This window comes from Saimiri boliviensis, chromosome 7, assembly GCF_048565385.1.
Source record: "Saimiri boliviensis isolate mSaiBol1 chromosome 7, mSaiBol1.pri, whole genome shotgun sequence".
NCBI lineage: Eukaryota > Metazoa > Chordata > Mammalia > Primates > Cebidae > Saimiri > Saimiri boliviensis.
The window spans coordinates 79,812,788-79,833,900 of NC_133455.1; the positions used below are offsets into that span (position 1 = coordinate 79,812,788).

The window sequence follows — 21,113 nt, forward strand, 5'->3', positions numbered from 1 at the left end:
ATCACTCTTCAGCAAATGCAAAAGAACGGAAATCATAACAGTCTCTCAGACCACAGAGAAATCAAATTAGATCTCAGAATTAAGGAACTAACTCAGAACCGCACAGGTTCATGGAAACTGATCTTTGATCTTGCTGTACAAAGTACAGCAAGAATAGAGTGAGGAGAGAGAGAGAGAGAGAGAGAGGAGGGAGAGAATGAGGGAGAGAGAGAGAGAGTTAAATCTAGAAAGGAATGCAAAGGACAATCATGAGCAATCTATATGTGTTATTCTCATGGCATATTTACATGGCTCTAAATTAAGGATGACATGACTACATAAAGCAAAGAGAAAAAAACAAACACACTGCCATGTGTGTACCTATGCAACAATCTTGCATGTTCTTCACATGTACCCCCAAACCTAAAATGCAATAAATAAAAATAATTAACTCCAGAGGGATTAAAGACTTAAACATAAGACCTAACATCATAAAAACCATAGAAGAAATCCTAGGCAAAACCATTCAGGACATAGGCATAGGCAAGGACTTCATGACTAAAACACCAAATTCATTGGCAACAAAAGGCAAAATAGACAAATGGGACCTAATTAAACTCCAGCGCTTCTGTACAGCAAAATAAACAATCATTAGAGTGAACCAGCAATCAACAGAATGGGAAAAAATTTTGCAATCTACCCATCTGACAAAGGGCTAATATCCAGAATCTGCAAAGAACTAAAACAGATTTACAAGAAAAAAAAACAAACAAACCCATCCAGAAGTGGGCGAAGGATACCAACACTTTTCAAAAGAAGACGTATAAGAGGCCAAGAAACATATGAAAACATGCTCCTCATCACTGATTATTAAAGAAATGCAAATCAAAACCACATTGAGATACCACCTCACACCAGTTAGAATGGTGATCATTTAAAAATCTGGAGACAAGAGATGCTGGAGAGAATGTGGAGAAATATGAACGCTTTTACACTGTTGGTGGGAGTATAAACTAGTTCAACCATTGTGGAAGACAGTGTGGCACTTCCTCAAGGACCTAGAAATAGAAATTCCATTTGACCCAGCAATCCCATTACTGGGTATATACCCAAAGGATTGTAAATCATTCTATTATAAAGACAAATGCAAACTTATGTTCATAGCGGCACTGTTTACAACAGCAAAGACCTGGAACCAATCCAAATGCCCACTGACGATAGACTGGACAAGGAAAATGTGGCATATATACACCGTGGAATACTATGCAGCCATAAAAAATGATGAATCTGTGTCCTTTATAGGGACATGGATGAATCTGGAAAACATAATTTTCAACAAACTGACACAAGAACAGAAAATCAAACATCACATGTTCTCACCCATAGGGGGGTGTTGAACATTGAGAACACATGGACACAGGGAGGGGAACATCACATACTGAGGTCTGTTGGGGGCAGTTAGGGGAGGGACAGCAGGGGGTGGGGAGGTTCGGGAGGGATAACATGGGGAGAAATGCCAGTTATAGTATGGGTGATCGGGGAGATGGAGGCAGAAAACCACATTGTCATGTATGTACCTATGCAACAATCCTACGTGATATGCACATGTACCCCAGAACCTAAAGTACAATTAAAAAAAAAAGAAAAAAAATTCACAAAAAAAGTTTTGATGCATTATTGTAATGAGTTTCATGATACCCACTGAGCCTGGTGCTGCAACCATGAGATTAAAGATACAATAGCCCCTCCCTGGTCTAATGGTTGAAGTAATCAAGCAAAGAGCTGATCAACAAAGAGTCTTTGTTGGTATAAAAGAAGTGAGACATAGTGCTGTGTGGTCATATAGGAAGGGCATCTAACTTGATCTTGGCAGAGTTCAGGAACAACTTCCCCAGATACGTGACAACTTAGCACTTCTTTGTGACTAAGGTATAAGTGACAGTTGGCCAAAACTTGGCATGTGTGGGGGTATTTTAAGGAAGAGAGAATGGCATATGCAAAGGTTCTGTGGTGAGAGTGCAGGTTTCCCTCCAGGAAATGAGTAGCTCAGTACAAAGTACAGCAAGAATAGAGTGAGGAGAGAGAGAGAGAGACAGAGAGAGAGAGAGAGAGAGAGAGAGAGGAGGGAGAGAATGAGGGAGAGAGAGAGAGTTAAATCTAGAAAGGAATGCAAAGGACAATCATGAGCAATCTATATGTGTTATTCTCATGGCATATTTACATGGCTCTAAATTAAGGATGACATGACTACATAAATCTTAGGAAGCTGGCAAGAATTCCAAGGCTCCCTTAGGTTGGAACTTCACACTTTGGAAACCAAATGCACAGCAAAAAGAGCCACGTAGCTAAGTACTGTAACAGTTGGCCAAGGCCACCATAACAAAGGACCACCAACGGAGTGGATTACACAATAGAAATTTAGTGTTTCACAGTTCTAGAGGTTAGAAGTCTGAAGTCAAGGTATCAGCAGAGTTGGTTCCTTCTGAGTGCAGTGAAAGAAAGATCTGCTTCAAGACTTTCTTCTTGACTTGTTAATGGCTGTCTTCATGTTTACATTGGTGTTCTGAACCCTATATATGTTTCTGCCTCTGAGTTTTATAAGGACACAAGTCATATTGGATTAGGACCAATCCTAATGATTCCATTTTAACTTCTTGACCCCTGCAAAAACTCTATATCCAAAACCAGGTGACATGCTGAGGTACTGGGGCTCAGGACTCCAACGTGGGAATTTTGCGAGAATCAATTCAACTCCTAAGACCCAAATTAAGTTTCTCAAAGAGGGTTTGGGGACCCACAGCATTTGGTGAGCTGTCAGAGGTTCTTGGGTACCTGGAGGGCAGCAGGATGAGGAGACACAGCAAGGGAGGAGGAGAGGAGCGAAGGGGCTGCAGAGTCCAGACTTGGCTCTTTACCTACTCTTGCCTTGATTTGGCCCGACTCCACGATCCTTGAAAGGCAGGCTGTACCCAACCACAGGGAATAATCATTGCTTTTTACAGATAAGTAAGAGGCTGAAGTCACTTCCTTTCTCTGCCTTTGCACTAACAACCATCTTCCTAACAAAGAAGATCTCCAAATAAATTCCTCCCTCTTGTCACAGGAAAGCCTAGTCCAGACTCAATTTTGACTCTGGCTCTTTGACGAGATTCACCTAATTAGAGTATTTCTCAGAAGGAATGTGGTCTTCACTTCCTTGCATCCCCCAGCAAATAGTCTCCTTGGGCTCAGCCTAACTTAGGCTGTCATAATTTTGTACTGTCAAAAAGATCTCTTAGAAATAGCCACCTATCCATTCAATGTGGGCAAAAACAAATCAAATGAAACAAACACAAAAGGCAGATTTCAGTTCTGTATGCAGAGCTCCTCAGGAGAGGGCAGTTAATAAAAACCAAACTACTTGAGATGGATTTGGATATTTATTTTTTAAAGCTTGCTTAGACACAGTAGAATCAAAGTTTCTCTGTGCCTCTGTGGGCAATATCTTATTAATTGTCCGGAGGAATTCTCTGGAAAAATGTCCGTTGATTTGAACCCCTATTATTTTTATTTAATTTCCAGAGGTGCTCTGATGTTCTCTGGAAAACAAACCCTTATGATTAATACCCCCAGCAATGTCCAGTCAGTAAAGATTCTGGGACTATATGTGATTTTCTCCTTGTTCTCAAGGTCTACTTAATCTCTCCCCTCTCCACCTCTAACAAGAAATGATAATTCATTGTACCAGGTAAGAGAGGAGAAAGCAAGATTATTAAAAATGATAAAATAGTAACTTTCTGAAAAGCAAGTGAGGTGGGATAGGTTTTCCTTTCCTTTCCTGGGGACTACCCACTATGGAGGTAAGACAACAGCAGAGGCACTTTGCAAACAGAACTCGAGGCTGGGAGGGACTCTTTTAGAATAACAAGGTAAAGGACATATGCTAACTGGAGGTGAATTTTCCCAGTAATAAAAGCATGATTAAATTTTAGAGATTTCCCTCTGAGGCCAGAATTGCCTGGGAGTAGGTTAAAACAGTAAGCAGGTAACTTGAAAACTGGTTTTCCAGCTTCCTGTCTGGCTCTCAATATACAATTCTATGTAAGAAGGATTCTGTGAGCCCACTGCTGGTGATGAGTACTGTCGACAGAAAGTCATTCTCATCCTTCTAATGTAATGAGCCATTGAGATGGAGATTGTACTACCTGAAAGAAAAAGTAGAGCAATTGGTAGCAACACTCTAGCAAGGGCTTACTATATGCTAGGCACTATACACATCATTCCATTTAATTTTCTGAATAAACTTGAAATGTAGACTTAGAAAGGTAAAGAGATTTGTATAAAGTCTCTCAGTCAGTGAATAGATGATCTGAGATTCAACTCCAAATCTGTTTGACATCAAAACTGAGGCTCTGGCACTACATTACATTAGTGTGAAATGTTTGCCAAATGTTTAGTCCTGATCTTGGGAAATGGGAAATGAAGAACTGTTGGAGCTTTTTAATTCACATGCAGGCAATTTTTTGCTGCTTACAGAAGCTATGCTCTAAAAAGTTATCATGAACACTGAATTAGTGAATACTACTTAGGAACCACTGCTCCTGCAGAAAACAAAGGGTTAAGTTCCTACAAGATGCTGATCACATTATTTTTCCTGCCAATCAGTGCATAACTTTGCTTTATGTGTGTTTTTGTTTAAAGGAACCTTATTTAATGCAAGCTGTTGATTCATTAACATTGAACTCATGGTCAACACCACTATAATTCATGCCTTAACATAGCTTATCTAATGCACATATTTTCTTCATAAAGCGCATCACAGCCTTCTTGCACTTAGGAATACCAGACATTTCGGGGCCATTTAGAACAGCAAAATCATCAATTAAAAAAACACGAAAATGCAAAAATTTGACGCTAAAGAGATGACAAAAATGACATTTCTTTATAGTCTGGAAGCTGAAACATTGAAGGCATAGTGTCACCTTGTTTAATACCAACTGAGAGCACGAGTGTTGGGTGGCTCAAATTTTTTGTCATTCTGTGCATGCCTGTGAATAATTTGAAAAAGTTCTGAGTACTCATTTTAGAATTACAAATACATTTTCCTGAGTAGGTAAATTTGTAATTACAGAGTCTATAATATAAATAATGAGGTTTGATGGCTTCCTGACATAGTTATTAAGCTAGTTTTTTTTTGGGGGGGGGATCCCACATTTTAGAGGAAAAATGAAACATTGCTCTTTCAGCCTAAATATTTGAATGCAAAAACTAGATAATTGCTAAATAAATTCTTTAAGGTTTTGCTCGTTTAAATTATCTAGATTCAAATAATACAGCTTTGGTTTATGGCGTTGCTCCACATAGAAGAGGGTTTTTACCAAGAGCATTTACCTTTGAAGTTTAAAAATTTTCCTTTTAATTAAGTTCTTACTGAAATTTTTGCCTCGCTAGAGAAGAGTTCATTAAACAAACAATTCTATTAGCTCATTATTTAATTTAATTTTTCATTTTTTATCACTTCTTCCAAATGACCTAGATACCTGTTCTGCCCATTTCTGTCAAGAGCAAAATCACCAGCCATGCCAACTCTCTCCAAACCTTGGGTGGAACACAGATCTTCGAAATCTCATGGAGACCAGCAGACCTAATCTTTTCTAATAATAGAGAATGTAGAAATTAAGTGCAGAATATTCAGTTAACTACCTAGGTAACACACACAGTCACTTTCAGAAAACTCTATGAAATATGGAAATCAAGATGCTGAAAACCCAGAAAAGGTATTTATTAAATTTTTTCTTCTCCATATTTTGTCTTTATAACTAGTGACTAGTACTTGACCGATAATGGTGAAGCAACTGTGGAGGAGGATTTTTTTTTTTTTCTTTCAGAAAGGCTTGCCTTTCTTCTTCTGACTCACGTGGTGGAGGAACATGATATTATTTCTACCTTAAGGCTAATAACAATGTTTTGATACAACATTCAAGGTTTTCCGTGATTTGGACCCAGTTTTTCTTCCACTCTTATCTTCCACCGATGCCTCATTCAGAATCTCTTTGCCAGCCAAGTGGGTATTTGATATAGATAAAGAATAAGGCATGAACCAAAACCTTTAGGAGTTTAGGGTTTAGTTAAGAAAATAAGACTAACATCCATAAAAATGAATGATGTAATAGGGTTATGTAATGAAGGTTCATTAATATGGCATAGACTGCAGAGTTTATATGAATTTGACAGAGAGAATGGATTAGTCAGAGAAAGCACTGCGAGCTCAAAATGGTTCTTGAAGAATGGGGAGAATTTCCACAGATCTGGGGGAAGGAGTGGGTTAGAGGAGAAGAGGAGAGGAGGATGCATCTAGGTGAGGAAAATCAAAACAGTGAATTTTGCAAATAGGAATGTACGTGGTGTTGGTGAAACCATAAACAAACCAAACATGAATGGCAAAGGCAGTTCATGTTGAAGAGTAGGAAGAGACATATTGGGAGACACAGAAAGGAAGTGGATTGAGGCAGGCAACGTAAAAATAGGTAGAAGCACTGAAATTTGGCGGAGTGTAAAATAACCATTGAAAGCTTTTCAGAAAACATGCAGATAAACCATCTGTCACTAAACTACAGATGACTGAAATATACATCTCCTGGTTTGTTTTTTTATTATGCATATCGGGGTTTCTGTTCTGCATTAATCCAGCTTTCAACAAATCTTTACTGAACACCTATTATATACTGGACAGTATGGAAAGTGATAGTGCTACAGGGCGGACATGATCAAAATGGTTTCTATACTCCTCGAACTTATATTCCAGAAGTATTCATTTTCATTATGTTTCTGTCCTTTGGCCCAGATAACTATATCTCAGATGGAAAAGTTTTCAGTAAAAGTGATACCTTCACCCTTTTGGGTTTGTAAGTTTCTTTTGTTTAACTTATACTTCCGGGAAGTTGATACTTGAAGCACTATAATCCCGGAGAAGCTTTCTTTCTCTGATCCCTCCAAATTGGTCAGAGCCTCTCAGCAGTGTCCTTGACACTCCGTGTTTCTCCCTATTTCTAGATAGCATTTAGAAATAGCATAGTCTTGTGATGTCCACTTTCTTGGCGTCTGCTATGTACTCCAACTAACTCCTAGGCACTCTGCAGCAGGATGTCCCAACATCTCCACAGCACCACTGAAGGTGATCGATAAATGTTGGTTAAATTAAATTAATGAATGGAGGGGATGGATATGACATTTCTTTTCCTGAATGTTTTTCTCTATAGCAAGTTTTTGGGAGAGAAAAATAGGTCTAAAGTAAGAGAGAAAAATAAATTCCTTCTTTATCTTTATATATGTGATAACATTTTTGAAATGTAACTGCGCTTGGCTTTTCTTGTAAGGCTAATTGGAATGTGGTAACAGAGCTGGATATTTTGTTTTAAGGTGATTTAAAAATGACGGATCCCATACATTTTTTTCATTTCCTTAACAGCTGCAATGTTAGCCTACTCCATAAATCACAACAGTTGGTTCTATCTTAATGCCATAGGTATTTCAGTAATATAGACTGTTCAATAAATTATCGGGTAGTTATTAGTAAGAACGAGGCAAATTTGACTTAACATCTTAATTTGACTTAGGCATCTTTTTGGAACCTTCCTGCTCTGAGGTTTGGATGAAAAACACTTTGGATATCACCGTGAGACTTGCTACTTCCGATTCATTGTCTAGTATTCTCCTTGGCAGCTTTGCAAAACAAATCTTGGAAAGCGCCTAGAGAAAGACATTCTTTTTAGAAAACTTGGAGTCTTTTGAATTCACACTGGATGCCAATGGCAGTGAATGAAAATGTTTGTCTTGTTTGTATATTTGCCTACTACTTTGTTCATTCACTCATTCTGTTATTCATTTTTCAACGGTTTATTTATTCAATTCTCAAAAATTAGCAAATATCCTAGATTTCAAAGCATCCTTGTACCCTATGGTTACGGGAATGTGTCGGCCAAACTCTAGGTGGCGCTCCGCATCGAACTTGGGAGGCAGGGGAAGGAGGGCGGCAGTGGAGCTCTCAGGATGGCGTCAGAGCTACAGAACACCCAGGCTGATCCCGAGAAGAGGGAGGGAGCTTCCCGTGTGGGGGTGGAGGGTGGGGCAGAGCAGGATGTGTGCTTGGGTTTCACTTGGAAAAAAACATACATCATATTGCAATATAATTTGCTTTCAGATTTCAATTTGGAAAATGGCATGGAAATACCCAGCTTGAACATCATCCTCCTCACCTCCTGGACTCGGTCGAGGGCCCCTTGTATTTCTCCACGGCAATTGTGTCACAGTTGTAACTGTTAAAGTATTTGTTTAATATCCTCCCTCTTTGGACTGTAAATTTCACAAGGCAGAGACCTGGCTGCATGGCTCAGCTATTTGCCTGGTGCCTATCACAACACCTAGCAAGTCATAGACGGTCAATAAATATTTGTTTTGTTTGCTTATTTGGTTGCTGCTTGATTCATTTGCTTCACTGGGTTATTTATATTTTCATTCCTTTCTCTCCACCCTTCCCTTCCCCCTCCACCCTACGCTTATCTTCCATCCCCTCACTCTATCTCTCCCAGTCCTTCCATCCCTCTCGTTTACCCCATTCCCGACTCAGTCCCACCCTCATTTATCATAAGTTTTAAAAGTTAAGATACCTACAGGGGCCAGGGTGAGCTGGGATGGGGACTAAATGTGTGAAAGCAATCTTTAAATAGTCAGATTCTCAAAATCCAGAGAAAGGGTATTAAAAGGTAAGAAAGAGGCAGTTTTGCCAATTCAAAAGGGAAAGCGTGAGCCCCTCAGCAGTCATTTCCCCATGCACTGTGAGTTTCCTAAGCAGGTGCAGCACCTCCTGGGTTTTGGCAACTGGACACAGAAGACCAGCAGAATCGTTTCCTCTGAATGGTCTGGACTGGGGACAATTGGCTGGAATCACAAGTGGCTTCTTTGCTCACTCTAGCGGTACTTCAGCTTTCATAAACAGCCGGTTCCTGGAGCTGTAAGGTTCCAGCACATCGGGGATTTCCCTTTGTTAGATCCTGACCCGCAGGGCTGTGTCCCAAGCCAAAACTGTTGTGTTCACCTCTTAAAAGGCTTTCAAAGAAAGGAGGGAGGAAGGGAAACAAGGAAGGAAGGAAGCGAGGAAGGGAGTGAGAGAGGGAAAAAGAAGGAAGGAAGGAAGGAAAGAAGGAAGGAAGGGAAGGAAGGAAAAACTTTGGAAAATATCAGTTGTTATTCCCGGACATCTAACTTCCATTTTTAAAAACACATTTTGAAGTTGATGTGAATCGAAAACAATGTTACTGTGATATTGGCAGTCAGCTCTCGGCTGAAATGATGTGAGTGGAAAGACAAGAGTTTGGAAGAATGCTTCCCCCCAAATTCTTACATTGTTACCAACCACAGAAACAAAACATAGTGCTGGAAAGGAATTTCAAGTCATAGATGCCAAACCCCTCACTGTGTAGATAAAAATAATGGGGCTGTGAGGTGAGTGACTTGCTCAAAGCCACTCAATTCAGGAGTTAGAGCCAAAACTCATGACTTCTGGCCAATTCTGGGTCCTTGCCCCTCCACAGGCTGCAGTTTTCTGTTTCAGCCAAAATGAGTTTCAAACAGCCCATCCACCAAAATGTATTTCCTCAACTCTCACTCTCTTGTATAAAACCTTACAGGAGACTCAATTTCTAACGTTAAAGGAAAAATATTGCATCTTTTAAAAAATGGTCAAAAGGAAAGGAAACTTGTAGGCGTATAAATGCCAAATCACCCTGTAAACAGGAACCCATCATTATTGTGTGGGTAAGAAATAAATAATTAAAGAAACCAATTCCAGTTAATTCCACATGTAGTGTGTGCCTTTGAAAAGAGTCCAGAATATTTTCCAAACATTCTCACATACACTGTACACATCTGTCCTATGTAACCTAAAAATGATTTACCCTTGTGAAATCATTTGCACAAACCTGCCAACGTTATGAATGATTTTGTTTGTCTACTGTCTCAAAATAATTGATCTTACATACATTAAGCTAATTAAAATAGCCAGTCCCTTTCTTTGCAGAAAATCTACAACTCCTCTTTCAATTATGCTTCTGAGGTCAGAAAAGCAATTCTTATGGAAGAGTCTAGAATTTGCTTCAATCTACTAAGATAAAACATAAGAATGTATTTTTAATGCATTGATAAAAAATCACCAAAATATTTGATATTTTTAGTCAGTCTCCAACTTGCTAAAGGGTCATATTCCAAAAGTTAGTGGATAAATGGGTTGTCTGGAATTTGGAGTGTATTTTCCCATAAAAACAATGTTACCCATAGGACTTAGTTCCCAGGCCACCCTTTAAGTGCTGTTTAACCCATAGTGTAGCAGCCTACTGTGCACTTCAAAACTATGGTTTTAATTTTGCTATTATTAATTAACTGGCTCAAAAGTGACTGATTGATTTAGAGGTTGTTTTAGATGCTGACATAAGGAAAACCAGTTTCAATTATAGATACTTGAGATAGTAGTTGGAGACTTTTACGTCATTTCTGTAGAAGGCTTTTAGGTACTTTGGAAACTCTAAAAATAGATGATACTTAATTTCATCTGCTTACTTATGACTAAAAGGGGAATCAGAGAGAAAATCCCCTGGCTCCTGTTCAACTTCTGCCACCATCAGGAAAACAAGACAAGAAATGAGAAAAAAGGAAAAGAGCAAAGAAGTAAAAATTGTGTGCATGTATGTGCATGCAGAGATTACCTAAGCAGTGAGCAATGAGGAAATGAGGAAACTGAGGCACACACAAGAAAGTAGATAGGAAGAGACATTGGTCTGAGACTTCTCTGTGTTCTTCACAAAGTGGTAGTGATGACTTCTAGAAAGTTCAGAAAAGAAAAGAAGAGTGTGAGAGGGTACTCTGTGAACTTATGTTTAAGGTGTTACTCAGGGACAAGACTTACCTGATCTAAGACCTGGACTCTCAGTTTGTATCCATACGCGTCTATGGAAAACCTACAGTGTTTCGAGAGCTGGATATAGGACTAACTGCAAAAATTATCTGGTAATCACCCTTTACCTTGCAGAGATAATAATAGCTAGCATTTATGACTCATCATAACTAATTTAATTTTCACAATGACTCTGAGAAATAGGTACTAGTGTTATTATGATTATCCCATTGTGTAGTTGAGAACTAAGACACAGCAAGGATAAGTAATTTGTCCAAAGTCACATGGCTAGTAAGTGTTGGGGCTACCATGTGAACCCAGGTAGTGTGGGGATAGACCTTACGCTCACAACCCCCATGCTATACTCTGCCCTAACACTCTCTGGTCAACATTCTTATCTCTTGTCAGCAATCGCTCGTACCCTGACTCCATTTGGGATTTGGAATGCACTCAGGGAAGTGGCTGCGCATGGAGACTGGAAATGGAAGAGGCATTCAAGGTCATCTCAGGCTCCCTTCAAATTCTACGGCTACTGTGAAGAGAGTCGCATTCCCACAGAGAACACGTCAGCCTGGAGGAAAATTATGACAAAAGGTCTCCCCGAAGGCCTCTGAAACTTGGGTCTTATCTCATTCCACAAGCCAAAGGCCAGTTTCCTAAATCAAAGAATGAAACAAAGTACATCTTTTTCAAGCATTGTTTTGACATCACTCCCTTTTGTACAACTGGACAGGCACTCCCATTGTCTCTAAATAATTTTTAAACACTCCTGAACTTTGGCTTGGAGACCCTCATTTGAAATGATTTTACCACTCTAGACATACTAGCTCATATTTTTTAACTTCAACCTGGCAAAAGTTAATATCCCTCATAAAACTCTACCCACTCTCTTCTCTAAGTATCACATAAACCATTCTTCCTGATTATACATGCCCCATCTCGAGCCATATCCATTACTCTGTCAACTTTCCATGGAGGTTAATCTGCTAGTGAGAATTTAAGTGAACTCCTGGGGTGGAGTATTCCACAGTGGATGGAACTTGGATTTTGAAGTCAGCCAGTTCTGGTTCAAATCCCAGTTATTCCATTTACTAGCTGTGTCATGTTGGGCAAGCTATTTAACTTGTTTCCTCACCTAGAATATAAATACAATATTAATAGTTCCGTTTCCTCACCTAGAATATAAATACAATTCTTAAATGCTTGTTTCCTCACCTAAGATATAAATACAATAAATCCTTGTTTCTTCACCTGGAATATAAATACAATATTAATAGTACTGAGGTAACAGTTGTTCTGAGAATTAAATAAGATATTGCATGTAAAGAACTTAGTTCAAAGTAAACACATTATAAAATTCAACAAATGTTAGTCCACATGATTAAAAATCTTTTAGAGCATAAAATAATCAGAGATATGTTCAAAGATGGTTGCAAAAGAGATGTTCATGTACCATTTTTATAAGAGTAAAAAGTTAGAAACAACTTATGCCCAACCATGGTTGACTATGTAGCCAATTAAAAGTCATGTTCTGAATGTTGGAAAATATCAAGATTCTATTAGTGAGTATTTAAAAAAACATAAAACCTGCAGAGTATCATATTTGGGAGGGTAAGTATATGCATAGAAAAGAGATGGGAAGAACCTACATCAAAAAGTAGATTATAATTACCTCAACAAAGAAAAGGTATATGGAGTGCAGATGAGTACTGGGTTTCTAAAGATTTTTTAAATGTTTTGTATTTTTCTGTGCATCCTAAATTTTGTACCTTTTGAAATTAGGAAAATTACATACTGTTGAAAAATACTGGATAAAGTTTAGCCTTCTCAGATGATCTCTTTCTGGCTCCAATTAATTCAGACCTCCAGCTTATCCGCTTCCTTTATTTCCTTTTTCACTCTCAACAGATTTATGTTTCCTCTGCACAGCTGCAGTTGGTTTCAAATATTTGGCAGAGACTGCATGTGGTGTTTAGATATATTTATGTGGGTTCTCTCTCCCTCATCAGACTGCATTTCCACAAGAGTATCTTCCCTATATTTTCTCTGTGATTGTACACAGTGACTTGGAAGCTCTTTGTTTCAAAAGTTAACTGATTGAGGTCATTGTAAACAATGCAAGAAGAAAAACTTGCTTAACTTGTTTCATTGTTAACATTAATGGGGAGCTAAGGCTCAAATGTTAAGAATGGAAGGGCTTATAGACTGGTTGAGAATTAGGCCTTGTGCCTGAGACAATGCTTTACGTTTATGCAGCTATTTCATTTTCTCCTGGAATATAGAAATAACAAGGACCCTTGCACTGAGGAAGGATTACATGACTGGTTCTGACAACCGAAATGGAAGCAAATGTGGTATGCACCACTTCCAGACCCCAAATCATTTTGTGTATTCCTCTACCAATTCTTCCTTCCACTGCTGTCTGCTGGCTGGATAGTGCCAAGGTGACCTTGAAGCCATAATACGGTAGAGCCACAAGATGGAAAGAACCTGGGTCCCTGAGTTTCTGCTTATAGGGGAACCACTCAAGAGAATTATCTGAACAGAAACATCTGAAATGAACAGGGTCAGTGAGAAAGATAAGACTCTTATTACATAAAGGCATTGAGATTTGAAGGTTATCTATACTTGCAGTAACCGTATACCAACTAACAACAGAAAATTATACAAATAGTAGAAGAATTCAAGATAACATATTTTGAGTGTCAAACAAATAGAATATAATTTTTAAAATTTGCCTAATATTTTACTGTTCTCCCAGACCATTTGCTTCCCTACGTTATTCAATTCTCTAAGAAACCTTGATGAGTCTATTTTGTGTCACAGTCTAAGAAACTGGCCTTAAGAGTTATTGCATTCTTTGACCTAAGCTAGAATCAAGATTTTCTGACTCCAAATACTGTACTCTTTGCCTTTAGGCATAAATACTATAAGAGTGACTAATGACTAAATTATTTATAGAAAAGATATTTTGCCTAAATTGTCTAGGGAGTATTTTTTGAACATTGACTCCCCCAGCAGCTAATAACTGTCCCAAGAAATAGAGTTCCAAGGCCAAATAAGTTTGGGAATCACTGGGTTGAACAAATGTGACCAGGAGTTTTCTACTTCCTGCCAAGCTCTCAAAGCCTTTTAACTTACAATTTGAAGGCTCATATGGAGCCTATGCAGCATATCCCATACATCTGACCACAGAATTCTTTGATGATGGAGCCATCATCAGGAGTAGAGTGTGCTGAAACATGCCTGAGACAGGTTCTCTAGATAACAGCTCTCATTCTCCACTGCACCCTGGTCCCACTTTAGTCTATTCACTTTTTAGAGTACATTTCCCAGCTAATGTTGGGAACAACCAAATTCTCTAATATGCTTATGTAACTAAGATCAAATGGGACTTCCAGGAGATTTTTTTAAATTGCATTTATTTTTGAACTTAAATAAGAGCAGGACACATTCATTGCACCTGGAAGGTAGAAAATACAAACAGAAGAAAGAGAGGTGCAAATAAACTCACTTCTATTCAACCCCACAGGCATAGTCAACTTGTGACATTTACTACCACAGGGAGCTGCTGAAGCAGGGTAGAGCTGGATTTGAGGAAGGATTAGAAAATTTTATGAGCATGACTAGCATTTAAAGCTATGTGAGCTAGAACAAAAAAGATACAAGGAAATGAAGCCTCATGTTCCAGGATGTAAATTGATCACATATGGAAGGAGGGGCAAAAAAGGAATTCCCACCTCACAATCCAGTGTGGGATATTACACAATGGGCCAGGTGCAATAGGCTTGATTTTCTCTCTTTATTTTCCTTTTCCTTTTCTCTGGTACATCTGATTCTGGCTAAACAGGAGGTGGGGATATTAGCCCTGACAAATAGCGATTTGATCCCACAGGGCAACTCCTATTGAAAACCAAGATAACACAAATATTTTCAATTCTTCAAGTTGAACCTAGACGAAGTATTTTGTTTTGTGGGTGATCCCTCTGTTCTTTTATTAAGAGAAGATTATTTTATGAGAGCTAAGAATATTTGCATTCCCAGCATTTAAAATTTTCAACCAACACATTGTTCAAGCAAATAAAAAGAATCAGAGGGTTTCTGCAAGGTAAAGTAAGATCATCTTAATTAGTTGAGACTCTTGAGCAAAGATGAATCCAGTCTTGAAGTACTGGCTCTTTCAAAATACTCCTTTTACCTTAAACATAAAAGTAAAATGTGTTTTTCAGCTGCAGTATTCTGAGCTTGGTGATGATTGAAGGCCTTGGAAGAGGGAATGGCAGATTTTATTGGGCTGGGTGGGTTCTCACCCGCCATCTCTCCATGGGAAATTTTGTGAAAATATTCAACCCTAATGGTTCAGTGAAAAGCATTTGGGCCCCAGGGAATCAACGGGAGCTAAGTTTTATAGAGTGAATCCCATCTGGGACTAGAAGAATTAAGAAACAGAACTATGGGAGACAGACAACAAGAGGAATAGCAAAACCAGCCCCATGGTACAAAAAGTTAGCCTTTCATTGTATAACCAGTGCTATGATTTCTTGCATTAAGATTACAAGAATAGTCAGATCAGAGATTGTGGGCTTTTTTTACTATAGGATTTTAGTTGACCCTTTCTTCAACTATGAATTCTTTGGTTGGGTACAGCCCTGAATCCCAATATGAACCCTAAATGTCATTTGCTTTGGGAAGGATTTTTCCTGTTGGTGCTCAGCAATCTTGCTGAACTTGTGGCAATGGTTGTTTATACCACATTGACTACTCCATTCTCTTATCCCTTCCTCCCTAGCATAGCCCACTTCTCATGATAAACTTTTCTTTAAGACGAAGTCTTCCTCTGTTGCCCAGGCTGGACTGCAGTGGCATGATCTTGGCTCACTGCAACCTCTACCTCCCGGGCTCAAGCAATTCTCCCAACTCAGCCTTCCAAGTAGCTGGGATTACACACATATGCCACCGTGTCCAGATAATTTTTGTATTTTTAGTAGAGACAGGGTTTTGCCACGTTGGCCAGGCTGGTCTCAAACTCCTAATCTCAAGTGATTCGCCCACCTCAGCTTCCCACATGAACCACACTGTACCTGTCCTCTAAAACTTAAAATTCCAAATAGGATACAGTTTTCCAGCCTTACCTTGCACCTAGAATTGGCTGTGTGACTCAGTTCTGGCCATTTCTGGCTTGGAGAATGCTAGGAAATATTTTCTTTCTCGGATAAAAGGAGAGAGAGATGGGAAGAGAGTTGTGTTTTTCTGTTTGTTTGTTTGTTTGCTCGCTTATTTGTTTTTCTGGCTATCCCTTCTTTGTCTTTCATGTAATGGGGAAAGAATGTGATATTTGGAACTATAGCAATTATATTGTGACCATGAGATGAAAAACCTGAGGATCAAAGGCACCATGGTAGCACTGACAAAATGAAAGGGGAGAAAAATCTTGAGTTTGTAATGATATCACTGAGCCCCTACTACAACAAACCTGGGACCATGAGCCTGTTGGTTTCTTGTTGAAGTGCCTTTTAGATGGATATTCTATTACAGCCCAAAGCCTTCTGTTTAACATATCCAGTGAAAAGGTGGCTATGTATTCCAGTAGAGCACAGAACCCCAGAGAAACACACAGCCTGTGACTTCTGGTCATCTCCAATCACTGATACTCCCTGATGTAGACTGGCACATTACTCTTGGAAAAAATAGCAAACCAGGGGTTTGCTGGATGGTTGTCTGAGAATTCATTGGCTAATGTCAGAGCCTAAGGTTATGAACACACTCATCACTACTAAGAAGCAGCAATCCTGTAGGCTTCAATTCAACATGAGAAAGAAAAGGATTTTGCTCCAAATTCCACACAAGGTTTCTTTCCCTCTTGTTCTCATTTCCCACAATCTTACCCTTTTCTTTGTGCCTTACTTTGGCTTCAGAAAACCTCCTTTACCTTTTCATTTTGCCAATTCTGATGTTACTTAATTCTTCAATATGGTAAAGCAATAAAAAGAAAGCTGGCTGATGAACTCAGAGCAGCGCCAAAAATGTATGTTTGGAATGTCAGGACATGCTCTATTGAATAAGCAGAAATTTAGTTAAGCTCCAAAGGAATCTAACCATCTCCCCTCCCCCACCACCAGTGCCTAAAGTTCACATCCTCTGATGACTAACGCCTTCCATCCTCTGAAAACGGTGCCTTCCCAGACTGGCATATCTTCTAGTCTGCATATCCTAAACTACAAATTCAATACTACCAAATGACTGGAAATGGTACAACTCAAAAGACAGGAAGAAATTCTGCTCTATGGGAACCCATTCAGTTTTTTTTTTTTAGCTTCTTTATTTCGAAAGTTTCCATCCTGATTTCCCTTCTTGAGAAGTTTTCATTATACATGAGAAGGGAATTATGATGTGTGTCATGTTTTGTAACTTAGCTAATTTGAAGATATACCCTTTTTCTTTTACATCTGTTAAATTTTTTTTTAAGAAAATTGTCTTATACTTTAAGTTCTAGGATATATGTGGAGAACATGCAAGTTTATTACATAGGTATACATGTGCCACGGTGGTTTGCTGCACCCATCAACTTGACCATCCTGAGCTTAAAGCCCAGAATCGGAGCTGATGAGTAACCAAGGAATTCAGATTTTAGTACTGAAAATAGTGTATATGAAATTCCGTTGTTCCGGAGGACAAAAATTTAGCATTCATAGCTGAAGTGTGTAAAAGGAAAAAAAGTCTGCCAGAAAAATGCTTTTTGCAATGCTATGAGGATCTGCTCTAAATGGTGCTTCATGTGTAAGGGACTTGGTGTGATGTGTGTTGTGTTTTGGTTTTTGGGTTTCGTCTGGAGGCTTTTTTGCTTTTGTTTCTCAGATCAACGAAAAAAGATTTGCCTGAAAATGAGCTGGAGTGGTTCTCCCCAGCCTGATGTGCTTCTGGCAACCAGTGTGGGCTGCTCAGTGATTGCTCCTTCATTTCAGGTGGTAATTTACCAAATGCCACCTTTCTTCTGTATTACACAGGCATGGTCAAACATAGTCACCACTCGAAATGTTGAGAAGCTTCCTGTCCCCATTAAACAGAGAGAGCAACCCTCGGTAGTTCAACAATGAAGCCTCCAATAGCTGAGAAGTCTAACTGTGATTTATGATTCCTTACCTATAAAGATTATAGACAACTCAGGAAGCTTTCCGAGTCTCTTAGTCCTCTGCTTCCAAGTAGAAGTAGTAACAATGGCAACCTTCCCTCACGAGATTATAAGAAGAAATGATTATCTGAATTGATTATAAAAAGATGCTCCACATTATTCATCATTAGGGAACTGCAAATTAAAACAACAAGGAGATACTGCAACACACCTATTAGGATGGATAATATCCTAAACACTGACAGTACCAAATGGTAGCGAAAAAGCCACTCTCCTTCATTGCTGGTAGAAATGTAAAGTGGTCCAACCACTTTGGAAGACAGTTTGGCGTTTCTTAAAAATCTAAACACATTTTTATCATATCATTCTGCAGTCATGCTCCTTGATATTTTCCCAAATGTGTTGAAAACTTAGGTCCACACAAAATCCTGCATACAAGAGCTTATAGCAGCTTTATTCATAATTGCCAAAATTTAGAAGCAACCAAGGTGTCCTTCAATAGGTGAATGGATAAATAAACTGTAGTATATTCATACAATGGAATAGTATTGAGCACTTAGAAAAGAAAAAGAGCTATTAAGCCACAAAAAAGACATGAAGGAAGCATAAAGGCATTTTACTAAGTGCAAGAAGCCAAACTGAAAAGGCTAGGGACTGTATGACTCCAACTCTAAGAGGTAAAATTATGGAAGAGGTAAAATTATACAGAGTAAAAAGATCAGTGTTTGCCAGGGTTTGGGGAGGACAGAAGGAGGGATTAATAGATGGAACACAGGGGATTTTTAAGCCAGTGAAACTATATTGAATGATAACTGGAAGGGTAGCTACATGTCACTATAGATCTGCCAAAACCCATAGACTATACAACACAAAGAGTGACTCCATATGTAAACTGTGGACTTTGGTCACAAAGAGTGAACTGTAATGAAAATTATGGACTTTGGTTGAAAGCGATGCATCAATATTACTTCATCAGTTGTAACAAAACATAGTGTGACATGTTGGTGGTGGAAGGGGCTGAATGTGTGTCTGGGGAGGTTTATGTGGAAACTGTACTTTCTGCTCTATTTTCCTATGAGCCTAAAACTTGTAAAAACATGAAATTTATTAATTAAAAATAGATACATTAAAAAATCTAAATAAAAGTTATGAAGCAGAAAGTGAATATACTTATATAAATTAATAAAAATAATTGTTTAATGTATGCATTAGAATTAAGTTCAGTTGTACACAGCATGAAAAATAACAACAAAAAAGGTTTGGACAAGATAGAATAATATTTTTCTCATGTATGTAAAATATGCCTAAAAGTAGGCAGTCTGGAGCTGGAATGGTGACTCCACAGAGACTCTGTGGACCAAGGCTTCTGGCTTTGCTGGGACTCCCATCTCAGCATCTGACTCCCATCTCTTGGTCTGAGAACTCCAGCCATTACATCTGCATTCTAAACAGCAGAGAATGAGGAAGGAGGAAATACTGGCATGCCTCCTCCCTTAAATGGTGACTTACAGGAAGTTTCATATTATATTTCTGCTTTGATCTTATTGGTCAGGTACTTAGAAAAATGGTTACATCTACCTGTGAAGGAGTCTAATAATTTTTTTACCTATTGAATTTACACAAAACTTAAAAAAATCTACAGAGAGGTTCAGCTAAAAATCAGGGCTCTGTTTCTAAATAAAAAGAAAGAAAGGAATATTGGAGTAGGCAGCTAGCAGTCTGAGACTTTGAGCTACTGTTGCTGTGTTAAAAACACAGTGCTACAGGCAAAGGATGCAAGAATACATTAGATCAATAGGAGAAATAGACATGCAAGCACACGGCTATTAAATATGGTGGCAGTTTGTTAGTGGCATGAAGATTTCAGAAGAGAATGTGAGTATGCCCAGCTGGGGTTGATCAATGAAGCCCTCCTAGAGAAAAGGATATTTTACAAAGACCAAGAATGATGAAGAGAATTTGAACAGTAAGAGGTGGTAGAAAAGAAGGCAAACTTGGAATAGGAAATGACACGAAAGAAAGCAAATTGTTATTTGATAAAGAGGACTATGCCTGTTATTGGTGCATTTCATAGTCTACACAGATACAGAAAGTGCCTAGGCAGGAGGAAGTTTATGTCTGTAGTTTGGCCATGTACCCAAATGACATCAGTTTCTCTCTTCACAATCTGTCCACCATTCACATGGGGTGGGAGGTGAGGAAGAATTCCATTCAACAACACGCACTTAGAGTATCTCAGGCAAAGAGACTTTTCTTCTTTTGTATTTATGATAAAACACCCAAATATGTATCCAAGTGGGATTACCAGCCTGGGTTGGATCCAAGAGACTTTGGTTACTAGAACTATTTCTCATCATAAATCCCCAAACAAGTTGAGTTTTTCACTTCCTCTCTTAATCTGCCATGGAGCACAGCCGAGTTGCTTGAAGTCATCTACTTCTTGGCAGTGGCTACAATTCCAGGATGATGGAACGATTCTTTTCCATATACATCATTATTATTTCTAGTATAAATATTTATCAAGCACTCACTGTGCAATAGAGAAGAGCTCCTGCTTGGTGGTCTTTCCAGCTGAACAAAAACAAACATGAGGAGAGGTCGAGGGAAGAGGTGGGAAGAGAACCTCAGCTGGTGGGAAACAATAGGAATCACTTCCCCACCCCAGCTCCTTTTATACGTGTCGGATGTTATTTGGACTTGACTGCCATATTTCAAATATGTAAAATGTGTTTTTATTTGTTTAACATTCGCTTTAAAGGGCTTACCATGTGCTGTGCACAGTTCTAAGCTCTTTACAAATATTAACACATTTAATCGTCATAGAATCCTGTGAAATAAGTTGTACTATTATCCTGATTTGCAGATGAGGAAACCGAGGTATAGAGTAATTTGCCCAAGGTTGCTCACTGGGCACAATGACTCTAGAGCAACACTGTCCAGTAGAACTTTGTCTGATGTCAGAAGTGTTCTGTATTTGTGCTGCCCAATAGTGGACACAGTAGCTGTTGAGCACTTGAAATGTGGCTTGTATAACTGACAAACTGAACTTTTACTTTCACTTAATTTTAATTAATTTCAGTT

General features: G+C 38.7%; 1 long non-coding RNA gene across 1 annotated transcript; it reads left to right on the forward strand.

Moving 5' to 3' along the window:
* Nucleotides 1-8,157: 8,157 nt before the first annotated feature.
* On the forward strand, nucleotides 8,158-18,053 carry LOC120365089 (uncharacterized). The gene is made up of 3 exons (XR_012518284.1): nucleotides 8,158-8,269; nucleotides 11,312-11,509; nucleotides 17,759-18,053. It is a non-coding gene; the product is annotated as an uncharacterized LOC120365089 (long non-coding RNA).
* The last annotated feature ends 3,060 nt before the right edge of the window (nucleotides 18,054-21,113 follow it).